This window comes from Ornithorhynchus anatinus, chromosome 6, assembly GCF_004115215.2.
Source record: "Ornithorhynchus anatinus isolate Pmale09 chromosome 6, mOrnAna1.pri.v4, whole genome shotgun sequence".
NCBI lineage: Eukaryota > Metazoa > Chordata > Mammalia > Monotremata > Ornithorhynchidae > Ornithorhynchus > Ornithorhynchus anatinus.
Genome location: NC_041733.1, coordinates 9,429,780 through 9,441,527, shown reverse-complemented (window position 1 = coordinate 9,441,527; position 11,748 = coordinate 9,429,780).

Here is an 11,748-nt window from a genome sequence, read left to right as displayed (position 1 = left end):
CAGCTTAATAATGGACTAATATAGGGAAAGTTAGGGAGGTAGAAGGGGAAGCAAAGGATATTTAGGCTCTAACCCTCAGAATGATCCAGATCTAAGTGTTAACTATCACGTGGTTCCTTTTGCCAGCATCTGAGACAGAGTATTGAGCTGGATGGATCATTAATTTGACCCAATAGTTCCATTGGTTTTGTTCTTATTTCATTAATCACCCAGAATGATTGGGTGTTTGTTACTTTATAAAAGCACTTCAGGGAATGCCGTCTTTACAATCAATCAATCAATTTATTGAACACTTAATGTGTGCAGAGCTCTGTACTAAGTGCTTGAGAGAGTAATAATAATAATAATAATAGTATTTCTTAAGCACTTAAAATGTGCCAAGCACTGTTCTAAATGCTGGGATAGTTACAAGGTAATCAGGTTGTCCCATGTGGGGCTCACACTTTTAATCCCCTTTTTACAGATAAGGTAACTGAGATACAGAGAGGTTAAGTAACTTGCCCAAGGTCACACAGCCGACAAGTGGCGGAGGTGGGATTAGAACCCCATGACCTCTGACTCCCAAGCCCGGGCTCTTTCCACTGAGCCACACTGCTTCTCAATATCATATAATAAAATAGGTAGGCACATACCCTACCCACAACAAGCTTACAGTCTAGTGATGAGCTTACAGGCTTTGTGTTTCAAGATTTAATCACATTTACAGGTAAAAAATTATTCCTTATACCCAACTAAACTACCCCTTATTTCTTTGAAGCCTATTTCCTGGTTTGAGTTTCTGTGAATATGAAGAAAACTTATTGCCTGCTGATAATAATTTTTCATATACTTGAACGTGGTTTTTAAGTCATTCCTCAGCTTTATCCTTTTTAGAGGATGCAATTCAATTTCCTTTAACTTTCCCTCATAGGATGCATTTTCCATTTCTCTGAGAAGATTTTAAAGGAAAATAGAACTGAAGTCCTTGGTCTTAGAAGGTAGAAAATGTGGCTCATTAACAAGCCATAGAAGGAACAGTCTGTGAGCAGATTTCACTCTAGCTTTGTACGATGAGGAGGTGCTAGAAAGGTGGATTATTAAGTCAACAATCAAAATTAAGTTTATTTTAAACCTGACCATCTAAAAGAACCAGATTTTAAGAGTTAAACGGCCAGGTATTTTATAAAATTGGGGTTTCAGCTGACCACCCCCAAGGTCTACAGCCTAGATTCCAACAAATTCCATATTAAAGACACTCCATTTCCTCACTTTGAGATGAATTGTACATTTGGAAGGATAAATCCATATTTCTAAAGCCGTATTATTATTATTTTGGAAAACGCCGATCCAGTTTCCGATCCAGTTTTTAATGATGTCCTTTCAATTTTGGTTCTACTAGAATTACCTCAAAATGACCTCATGTTCCAGAGTGAAAGGAAAGGAACATCACTGGCTGCAAACTTTGCCTGTTGTGTCCCCTCCTCTTCCCTGCCCCTGTCCATTAAGATAATAAAAGTGTAATAGTAAATTGGTATTTGTTAAGCACATACTGTATGCCTAGCACTGTTCTAAGCACTGGGATAGATACCAGATAATTAAGAGTTAGTTTCTCTGTGCCTCAGTGACCTCCTCAGTAAAATGGGGGTTAAGACTGGGTGCTCCATACGGGCCATGGATTGTGACCAATCTGATTAGCTTGGATCTACCCCAGCACTTAAAACAGTGCTTGGAACATAGTAAGTATTCAGCAAATACCATAAAATAATTGGATATAGACCCATTCCCAATTGGGCCTCATAGTCTAAGGAGGAGGGAGTAAGATTTAATCCTTATTTTACTGATGAGGAAACTGAGGCACAGAGTAGTTAAGTGACTTATCCAAGGTCACACAGCAGACAAGTGTCAGAGCTAGAATTAGAAACCAGTTCCTCCAACTTTCAGGCCCATGTTCTTTCCACTAGGCCATGCTGCTCCCTTTAGGATGTTTGGTGTTTAAGATCCTCTAGGTCAATAGGAATCTCTTTCAGAGAGAAACTAGGTTGTTTTCTACTCCTTCTCATCTATTTTATCTCATTTTTTCTCATTTCCACTTTCTGTGGTAAAGTTTCAATCGTCACTAATGAGCTAGATCCTTTCAAATCTGTCAGGAAGAAAGCAATGTATTTACGTCATCATCATTTAGAAAACAACCACATAATAGCATGGCTGTCTCTTTCAGGTTTAACTTGGTTTTTGGTGAGATTTTAAAGGCTTCAAGATAAGACTGTGCCTGTCCCTTTCTGTTGCTATCTGTGGTCCATGCACTCAGGAGATATGAATACATATGACCATCTCCCTTAATTTTACTCTCCTTTAATCATTTTATCACTATAGTGTTACTGATATTTAATGCCAGTATTAGAGATGATACTGCAAATTTAATCTTAGCCTAAACACTTCTGCCACATCCCTGGGAAATGTTTGGTCATGCCAGAGTGATTAAATAATAACAATGATGGCATTTGTTAATTGCTTACTATGTGCAAAGCACTGTTCTAAGCGCTCGGGGATACAAGGTAATCAGGTTGTCCCACGGAGGGCTCACAGTCTTAATCTCCATTTTACAGATGAGATAACTGAGGCACAGAGAAGTTAACTGACTTGCCCAAAGTCACACAGCTGACAAGTGGCAGAGCCGGGATTAGATCCCACACCTCTGATTCCCAAGCCCATGCTCCCCTGCTTCGATTTAGCTTTAGATAATGACATCTACTTAGCATCTCAAAGAATATCGCTATTAGCAGAAGCTACTTTTTAAATAATAATAATGATAATGATGGTATTTGTTAAGGGCTTACTATGTGCCAAGCACTGTTCTAAATGCTGGGGTAGGAACAAGGTAGTCAGATTGTACTACATGGGGCTCACAGTCTTAATCCCCATTTTACAGATGAGGTAACTGAGGCCCAGAGAAGTTAAGTGACTTGCCCAACGTCACACAGCAGACATATGGCGGAGCTGGGATTAGAACCCACATCCTCTGAATACCAACCCCTGCTCCTGCCACTAGGCCATGCTGCTTGGATGTGAAACACTGTATATTAAGTTCTATATTTACATATGTATATTAAAAATCTAACTCAAAACCTTTCATTTTTAATACGTATTTACTTTGCTATTTGATCATATAAAGATATTGTGTTTTCAATATATTTATATTGCTTTGGTTAATTTTGAGAGCTTTGAGAATACATTACTGCACTTTACATTATTTCCTAGGGGAAACCATTCATCATTTAGGGTTTTCTAACTTAAGTTAAAGAGTTAAGGACTCTTTACATGAAAAAAAAATGGAAACAGTACAGAAGGAGATTCAGAGGTTAAATAGCACTATATAGCTGTAAATGTATATGTATATATGTATATATTTACATATATACAGATATATACAGATATATCTCTATATATAGGGAGAGAGAGTGAGAGAGAGAAAGAAAGAGAGAGGGAGAGAATAAATTAGCCTCCAACAGTAATGGTGTTTATAAAATGTTTCTAGAATTGTACTAAACACTAAGATTAGTAGTGCTTATTTCTTTAGCAATAACATTTATTGACCACCTACTTGATGCAGTGCACTGAACAAGGAACTTGGGAAGTATAGTTTTAATTAAACTTTTAAAATTCTTGAAAGAATTTATATATAAATGTGTATACATATATATGCTAGTATTTTTCAAGGATTCCAACTTCATCCCTACCTTTAAAGATACTTTTTTTTTCAATAAAGTACACCAATGCACAGTACCTGGTTTAATTGTATCTCCAGTATTTCTATTACTCAATTTGAAAATTGAGTTTAAAGATGCTAAATGCAAATAAAGAAATTTAGAAAGCTGTAAAATTTTACAGCTTGATTAGATAGAGGATTTGCATTTATTTTCCACCTAGAGATGTACACTCAGGTACTAAAAGTCAACTTGATACTGTTGAAGAAATCCTTTCTGGTCTCGCCCCGATATGATCCGTCTACCCTTGTGGAATGTCAACTGCTAAACATATTCCATCTCTGGGCCAGGACAGTAGTGAGAAATTGACTTAGCCATCTGGCTTTGTAGCATTTTTATCAGGTCTTTTTAATTAGGTTCAAATCAGTGATCTCCACCTATCCCCAGCTTCTCCCTTTTTCAGTGCCATTAAGACCAAACTCATTTCCAGTACACTGCAGTGTGCTCAAGTGGAACCCAAATTGAATAGTATTTTCCCACAGGTTTTCATACCATACGTATGCTAGCAAAAGTCATGTCATGCTTGCCCAGCAGTGCATATAATTCCATTTTTGTTTTATTAAGATATGAAGATGACCATTACATTATAAAGCCAAGCAACTTAAAGAAACATAAATGATAAATGGGATCATAGTAAAATGAAAGATCCCTACAAAGGTAGAGGAATTTAGAGAACCAAAATTATTATGATGGACATAATTTGCTACAACTAGTTACGTACAATAAAAGACAATGTTTTAATGTTAGTTTTCTACCTTGGTTTGTAACATAAAATTACTTCAAATCTTCTAATAGAGGAAAACAGGTTAGGCCAAAAAAGTTGAAGAATGCTGGAGTTAATGTTTAAAGGTACAAGTTTGAGTTTTTCTGATATAGAAACCTAGCCTAGAAGAGGAAGACAATCTTTTTGACTCATAAATAAATCAGCATTCATTGAGTCCCTATTGTGTGCACAGTACTGTGTACAGCTTATTATGTACACAGCAGTGCACTAAGAATTCAAGAGCGTACAAACAGTATTAGAAGACACAATCCCTGCACTCAAGAAGTTTACGGTCTAGTGGGGAAGACAAATACTGAATAATTTACAGAAGAGAGGAAAGAAAAATGGACCTAAGTTATCACAGTCAAAATGGCTGGCATGAAATTGAACGGAATTTGTATTGAAATTGATTGAAAAAGGATTTGCTTGTAAAGAGGTTTATTATGGATTCCAAGCACTGTACTAGACACTGAAAATAACAGTTGTCGCTGTAGTAATAACATTTATTGAACACCCTCTTGGTGAGGTAGGTACTTGGGAAATACAGAATAATGATGTGGCACGGGCCATGTCTGCAGGGAGATTTTCACTTGAATGGGATGAAAGATCATATAAATATGGTGGTCAAAAATAAATGAATTGACCAGGGATATTTCTGTGAAAGCTAAGGATGGTGTAAATCAGTTCATGAGTGGTAAAGGGATGATGTGGCTCAGAGTGCTGGGAAATGAAACAGGAAAAACTGGTTGGAAGAGGTGTGATTTGAGGATAGCTTTAAATGAGGGAAGCAGCACGGTGTAGTGGGTAAAGCAGGAGCCTGGGGGTCAGAGGACCTGGTTGAAATACCAGGTCCTCCACTTTTCTAATGTGGGGAGGGAAAGAGTTCCAAGTTGCGGGGAACAGCATCAGCGAGGAGATGGTGTCAGGAGAACCGAGAGCCAGGCACTGCGAGAACGCTAGCGTGGGAGGAGTGAAGATGGGGCATTGATGAAATGCAGGTGGAGAAAGCAGATAGAAAAGGTGGGATCACATGGTGGAGAACTTTGAAGTGATTGTGAGGAGTTTTTGTCTGGTGTAGAGATCTAGGGAGCCAGATGAGGGTCTTGAGAGATGTGGGTCGAGCTATGCGTAGGATGAACACGTGAGAGACAGGCCCACATGGGGCTCATTGTCTAAGTATTATTCAAGAGGAATGGTAAGCAAGTAAGTCTGGTGAGCATGCTGCCTTAAATGTACATAACTTAAGAAGGTCCCATTTTTATTTGTGGAGACAGAAATCAGATTTGGTGAGGTGAAAGGGGAGAGGTGCTTCGCAGGACAAATGTGTCCATTGCTGTGGACTCAATCACGAGGATAAATTCTGCTCCTCTATTCATAGCTGCCTACTTCCTTATTCACCTTTGTTTTGTATGTTATGTGTTTTTGTAGTCCTTAATGCTGTTTTCATGTTTTAGTCTTTCACTGCTCTTGATTTGTCTTTTTCCAGTCCTCCCCAACCTTCTATGTTCATAGATTGTGAGCCCATCCAGGGATGGGGTCTGCATCTAAGTCCCACCTGCTTCTCTTTCCCAGCTTAGTACAGAGCAAATGTGAATAAATAGTATTTAAAAAATGGATTAGCTATCCTTAAAGCCATCAAAATAGCAGAAGATTCGTATCAGACTCTCTTTCAATTGTATATCATGTGATTTCATTGGGTTTGTTGGCTCCGGCAGAGGCTCTAGATAAAAGCAGAGAACTAGTTAAAAAAATAATGATTGAGTTTATTATGGTTGAGCCTTTTGAGCGTAGTTAGCTATTTTCTACCAAATCCCATTCCTGTTGTTTAGTTAATGAACCGATGAAAGTAAATTTTGAGGTAGATTTCCAATGGTGCATCCTACCCTAAGAATGCTAAACTCATCAATTAATCAATCAGTGTATTAATTGAGTGCTTGCTATGTGCAGAGCATTGAGAAGCAGCATGGCTCAATGGAAAGAGCCCAGGCTTGGGCGTCAGAGGTCATGGGTTCGATTTCCGCTCCGCCACTTGTCAGCTGCGTGACCATGGGCAAGTCACTTAATTTCTCTGTGCCTCAGTTCCCTCATCTGGAAAATGGGGATGAAGACTGTGAGCCTCACGTGGAACAATCTGATTACCCTGTATTCATTCATTCAATAGCATTTATTGAGCGCTTCTATGTGCAGAGCACTGTACTAAGCGCTTGGGATGAACAAGTCGGCAACAGATAGAGACAGTCCCTGCCGTTTGACGGGCTTACAGTCTAATCGGGGGAGACGGACAGACAAGAAGAATGGCAATAAATAGAGTCAAGGGGAAGAACATCTCGTAAAAACAATGGCAACTAAATAGAATCAAGGTGATGTACAATTCATTAACAAAATAAATAGGGTAATGAAAATATATACAGTTGAGCGGGCGAGTACAGTGCTGTGGGGATGGGAAGGGAGAGGTGGAGGAGCAGAGGGAAAAGGGGAAAAAGGGGGTTTAGCTGCGGAGAGGTAAAGGGGGGGGTGGCAGAGGGAGTAGAGGGAGAAGAGGAGCTCAGTCTGGGAAGGCCTCTTGGAGGAGGTGAGTCTTAAGTAGGGTTTTGAAGAGGGGAAGAGAATCAGTTTGGCGGAGGTGAGGAGGGAGGGCGTTCCGGGACCGCGGGAGGACGTGACCCAGGGGTCGACGGCGGGATAGGCGAGACCGAGGGACGGTGAGGAGGTGGGCGGCAGAGGAGCGGAGCGTGCGGGGTGGGTGGTAGAAAGAGAGAAGGGAGGAGAGGTAGGAAGGGGCAAGGTGATGTAGAGCCTTGAAGCCTAGAGTGAGGAGTTTTTGTTTGGAGCGGAGGTTGATAGGCAACCACTGGAGTTGTTTAAGAACCCCAGTGCTTAGAACAGTGCTCTGCACATAGTGCTTAACAAATACCAATATTATTACTATTACTAAGCGCTTGGGAAAGTACAAGGCAACAGAGTTGGTAGACATATTTCCTGCCCCCAAGGAGCTCACAGTCTAGAGGGAGACAGACATTAATATAAACAAATAAATTATCCATATGTATGTAAATGTTGTGGGACCGATGGAGTGGTGAATAAAGTGAGCAAATCTCGGTGATCCAGAAGGGAATGGGAATAGAGGAAATGAGTGCTTAACCAGGGAAGACCTCTTGGAGGAGATGGGCTTTCAATAGCGATTTGAAGGTGGGGAGCGTTCCACGCCAGAGGCAGGATATGGATTTGAGTTTGGTCATCTAGGGAAGGTAGTTTGTGTATGGAGGCTGAATGGGGCATTATGACCTGAGAAAATTGGATAGGGACAAATATCAGAGGTGTCTGTGGAGGAAGAGGACAGATTTGGGAGGAGAAAGTGTATGGGAGAGGATGCAGATGAGGAGCTCTATCCAACATTTACATATGTATAGATAATTCATTTGTTTATATTAATGTCTGTCTCCCTCTAGACTGTGAGCTCCTTGGGGGCAGGAAATGTGTCTACCAACTCTGTTGCCTTGTACTTTCCCAAGCGCTTAGTACAGTGCTCTTCACTAGTAAGCACTCAATTAATACATTGATTGATTAATGTATTAGTGTATTAATGATGAGGAAATTGTGGTCAGACGGAGGGATTTCAGAGTTGGTGAGGGTAGAGATCATACAGCGACTGGAAATGATGAGATGGAGTGTGTGTCTGAGCTAGTGTGATGGGGCAAGCTGGGGTGGAGTAGGAGGTCAGTGGAGTTGAGGAGTGATTGAAAGAGGGCAGTGGACAGGTCATCAGAAACATCTATGTGGATAATGAAGTCCCCAAGGATCAGTGTAGAGATGGAGAAAGTCAGAAAGGTATCAAAATGGTTCTCCAAGTCGGAGGTTCATTCTTTGAGTTTTGATATTTTCTATATCAGCAACTAAAAAGGTACCTCTCTCATATCTCCTAGAAATACATTTCCAATTTCCCCCAAGCCAGAAGAAACATCCCACACTCTTACTTGATTTGAGCTCTAGTCTTATTAGCATCAATGAGTGATTCTCCTATCTATGAACTCCAGGATAAAGAAAGATCCCTGCCTCAAAAGGAAAACATTGAAATGGGTTTTGTTCCCCACCAGTAAGATGATTCCAGTTTCTATCAAGCTCTTACTATATGGCAAACATGGTACTAAGTGTTGTGGTTTGAAAGGAGAATTGGACCATACAAAGAAACCATCCCTTAAGGGTTACATGGTCCACTGAATAGAGCATGAGACTGAGAGACAGAAGAGCCAGGTTTTAGACCTTGGGCAGATCACTTAACCTCTGTGAGCCTCAGTTTTCTCTTTAATAATAATAATAATGGTATTTATTAAGTGCTTACTATGTGCCAGGCACTGTACAATCTCTGGGGTGGATACAATCAAATCGGGTTGGACACAGTCCCTGTCCCACCTGGAGTTCACAGTCTCAATCTCCATTATACAGATGAGGTAACTGAGGCCCAGAGAAGCAAAGTGACTTGCCCAAGGTCACACAGCAGACAAGTAGTGGAGTTGGGGTTAGAACTCGTGACCTTCTGACTCCCAGGCTCATCGTCTATCCACTCTGCCATACTGCTGTCCATTTTCATGTCCATATCCATGTTTAGTTTCCCTTCCCTCTTAGGATAACCGCTAACAGTCTCCTGGCATTCTGCTCACCCAATATTTTAGCAGTCAGCAGTAGCTGTTAACTTTCCCTTTACATTTTGTGGTGCCATTGTGGGTACTGTTTGCAGTCTTCGTAGCCTAACCGATACCTGTGGTACATGCTAGCAGTTTCTAAATGACCCTGAAATAATTTATATACTTTTATAATAATGTTGGTATTTGTTAAGTGCTAAGTGCAGAGCACTGTTCTAAGCGCTGGGGTAGATACAGGGTAATCAGGTTGTCCCACGTGAGGCTCACAGTCTTAATCCCCATTTTACAGACATGGTAACTGAGGCCAGGGAAGTTAAGTGACTTGCCCACAGTCACACAGCTTACAAGTGGCAGAGCCAGGATTCGAAACTATAACCTCTGACTCCCAGTCCCGTGCTCTTTCCACTGAGCTACGCTGTTTCTCTATATACTCTTATAATCCTTTCCTAAGGCGGTTAAAGCAACTACAAATGATTAAATTCATTGAATTTTTCCTTTTTACACCTATTCTTTCTGCAGATATGCTAAACCACCCTATAGAAGTGTAGCAAACTGCAGATCGAGCAAAGACCTGCAGAGTTGCACTAATTACAGGATAATGTAGAACTAAAATAATTCTTCTGAATGTCTGCATTTAATATTGTCTGTTCTTTTCTTCCAGATTCCCCGTGGAACAACTGACTCATTCTCTTCTGGCACAAATCTTTCACAACTTCTTAATCCCTGGGTTCTCACTCCCTTCCCAGGGATGGGCACTGTAGAAGGATCTCTTTCCCTTCTTTTGACATTGTCATCTGTATTTTGACTCATTCGTTCAGGCATCTTTATCCTACAGTAAGATTTGGGGAACTAGATTTAGCCAGAGGGTTAGCTTAGTGGACTAAGTAGCGACTTTTGACATAATTCCTCTTCCCCAAGCCAGAAATTCCAATATCTCCCTGGGACAATCCATTTTTTTTTTTCTGAAAGAGATGAACTATTAACTAGATTTCAAAATGAGACCTTAGGATCACACTCTGTAAAACAAATCCTTATGGATCTGGATTCTCTACATAGCACTTGATATTCACCCCACTCTCAGCTCCAGAGCACTTATGTACATAGTCATATTTTTATTTATTCACGTTCACATCTTTCTCCCCTCCTAGGCTCTAAGTCCCTCGTTGACAGAGAACATGTTTACCAACTCTCTGTATTGTACTTTCCAACTGTTTAGTACAGTGCTCGGCACACAGTAAGCTCTCATTCAATATCATTGGTTAATTGAAGGATAACATTTGCTGGGTCATGAAGATTAATGTCCTGAACTGCTACCTCTGGGAATAATTTAATCACAGTCTGCAGCCTTGGGATAAATGGTAATATTTTGATTGGTCTGACCTCCCTCTGGAATTGAATGGATAGCAAAATAAATTTGATCAGTATTTTCTTCCATTCACTGGTAATGATCTGGTCCTCCCCTCTGGTGAGGGTCAAATTTCAAGATTGCTGGAGTGGTATGGTACTTCTTCCATTTTTTCATCCTTCTAAATCAACGAGTCACCTTGTGATCTGTGGCAGTGGCGGGTATGAATCTTGGTTGTGCGTTCGGAATAGACTCCAAAATTAGTGCTGGTAATTCATATTATGCTACAGTACCTCACTTAACAACAATATGATGAAATGCGACAGATGTAACCTGCAACTCATCATGGCTTCATGCTGAAACATCCCTCTGTGAAAACTATGGTTTTAAGTAAAGCCATTAAATTTAAATATAAAACCACAGCACCAGCCAAGAACGCTTCAGATATACAGCCATCTCTCATTGTTTTTGAAAGGACTAGACAAAATTGTGTATGTGGAGCCAGGGAGAGGTGTAGAGGAGTGTTTGAGGTTTTAATCCCCATGAGAAAATTATTCCCATTCTCCAGAGGAGAAAAACTGAGCCTCCAAGAGGCTGGTCAGCCATGGCCCGGTTAATCAATGGTAAAATCAAACTGCTACGCTCAACTGAACATCAGAGAAGAAAAGTGAAGAAGGCCTTTTTAAATAAAGCAGATGTATGAAGGATGGGAAGATCTGACATCTAGCCTATCCTTACTGGCCCACTCCTATTCTGACTTAAATGGATTGCTTCCTGCTAGAGAGTCAGCCAAACTGCACAGAAATATGTCAGATTATCTCAGAGAACCTCATCTCCATTGATCAGGGTTTGTCCATTGATTTGTGGTTATGCGAGACCCATTTCTTCCACTTCTTCCCATTATAATGAAATTGGAATGGATATTTGAACGAAGAGTAGATCAGTAATGGCAGAGAGGGGTACTTTGTCCATTTGGGTCTCAGCAGGTCAGTTATATTAAATCTACGCTATTTGTTAACAATCCAAATCGTTAACCAAGACAACCTTGATCCTCTTCCCAGTGGCCTCTGAAAACTGAAAGATAAAATAAGACTAGTTTCAGACGACCCCCTAAGTCTGGAACTGAGAACAGTTTCTTTTTTTTCCAAATAGTATTTATTGTTGTTAATGTTTTTTTGCTGAGCTCCTAATATGTGCCAGGCACTGTACTAAATGCTAGGGTAGTTACAAGCTATAATTATAATATTAATAATGGTA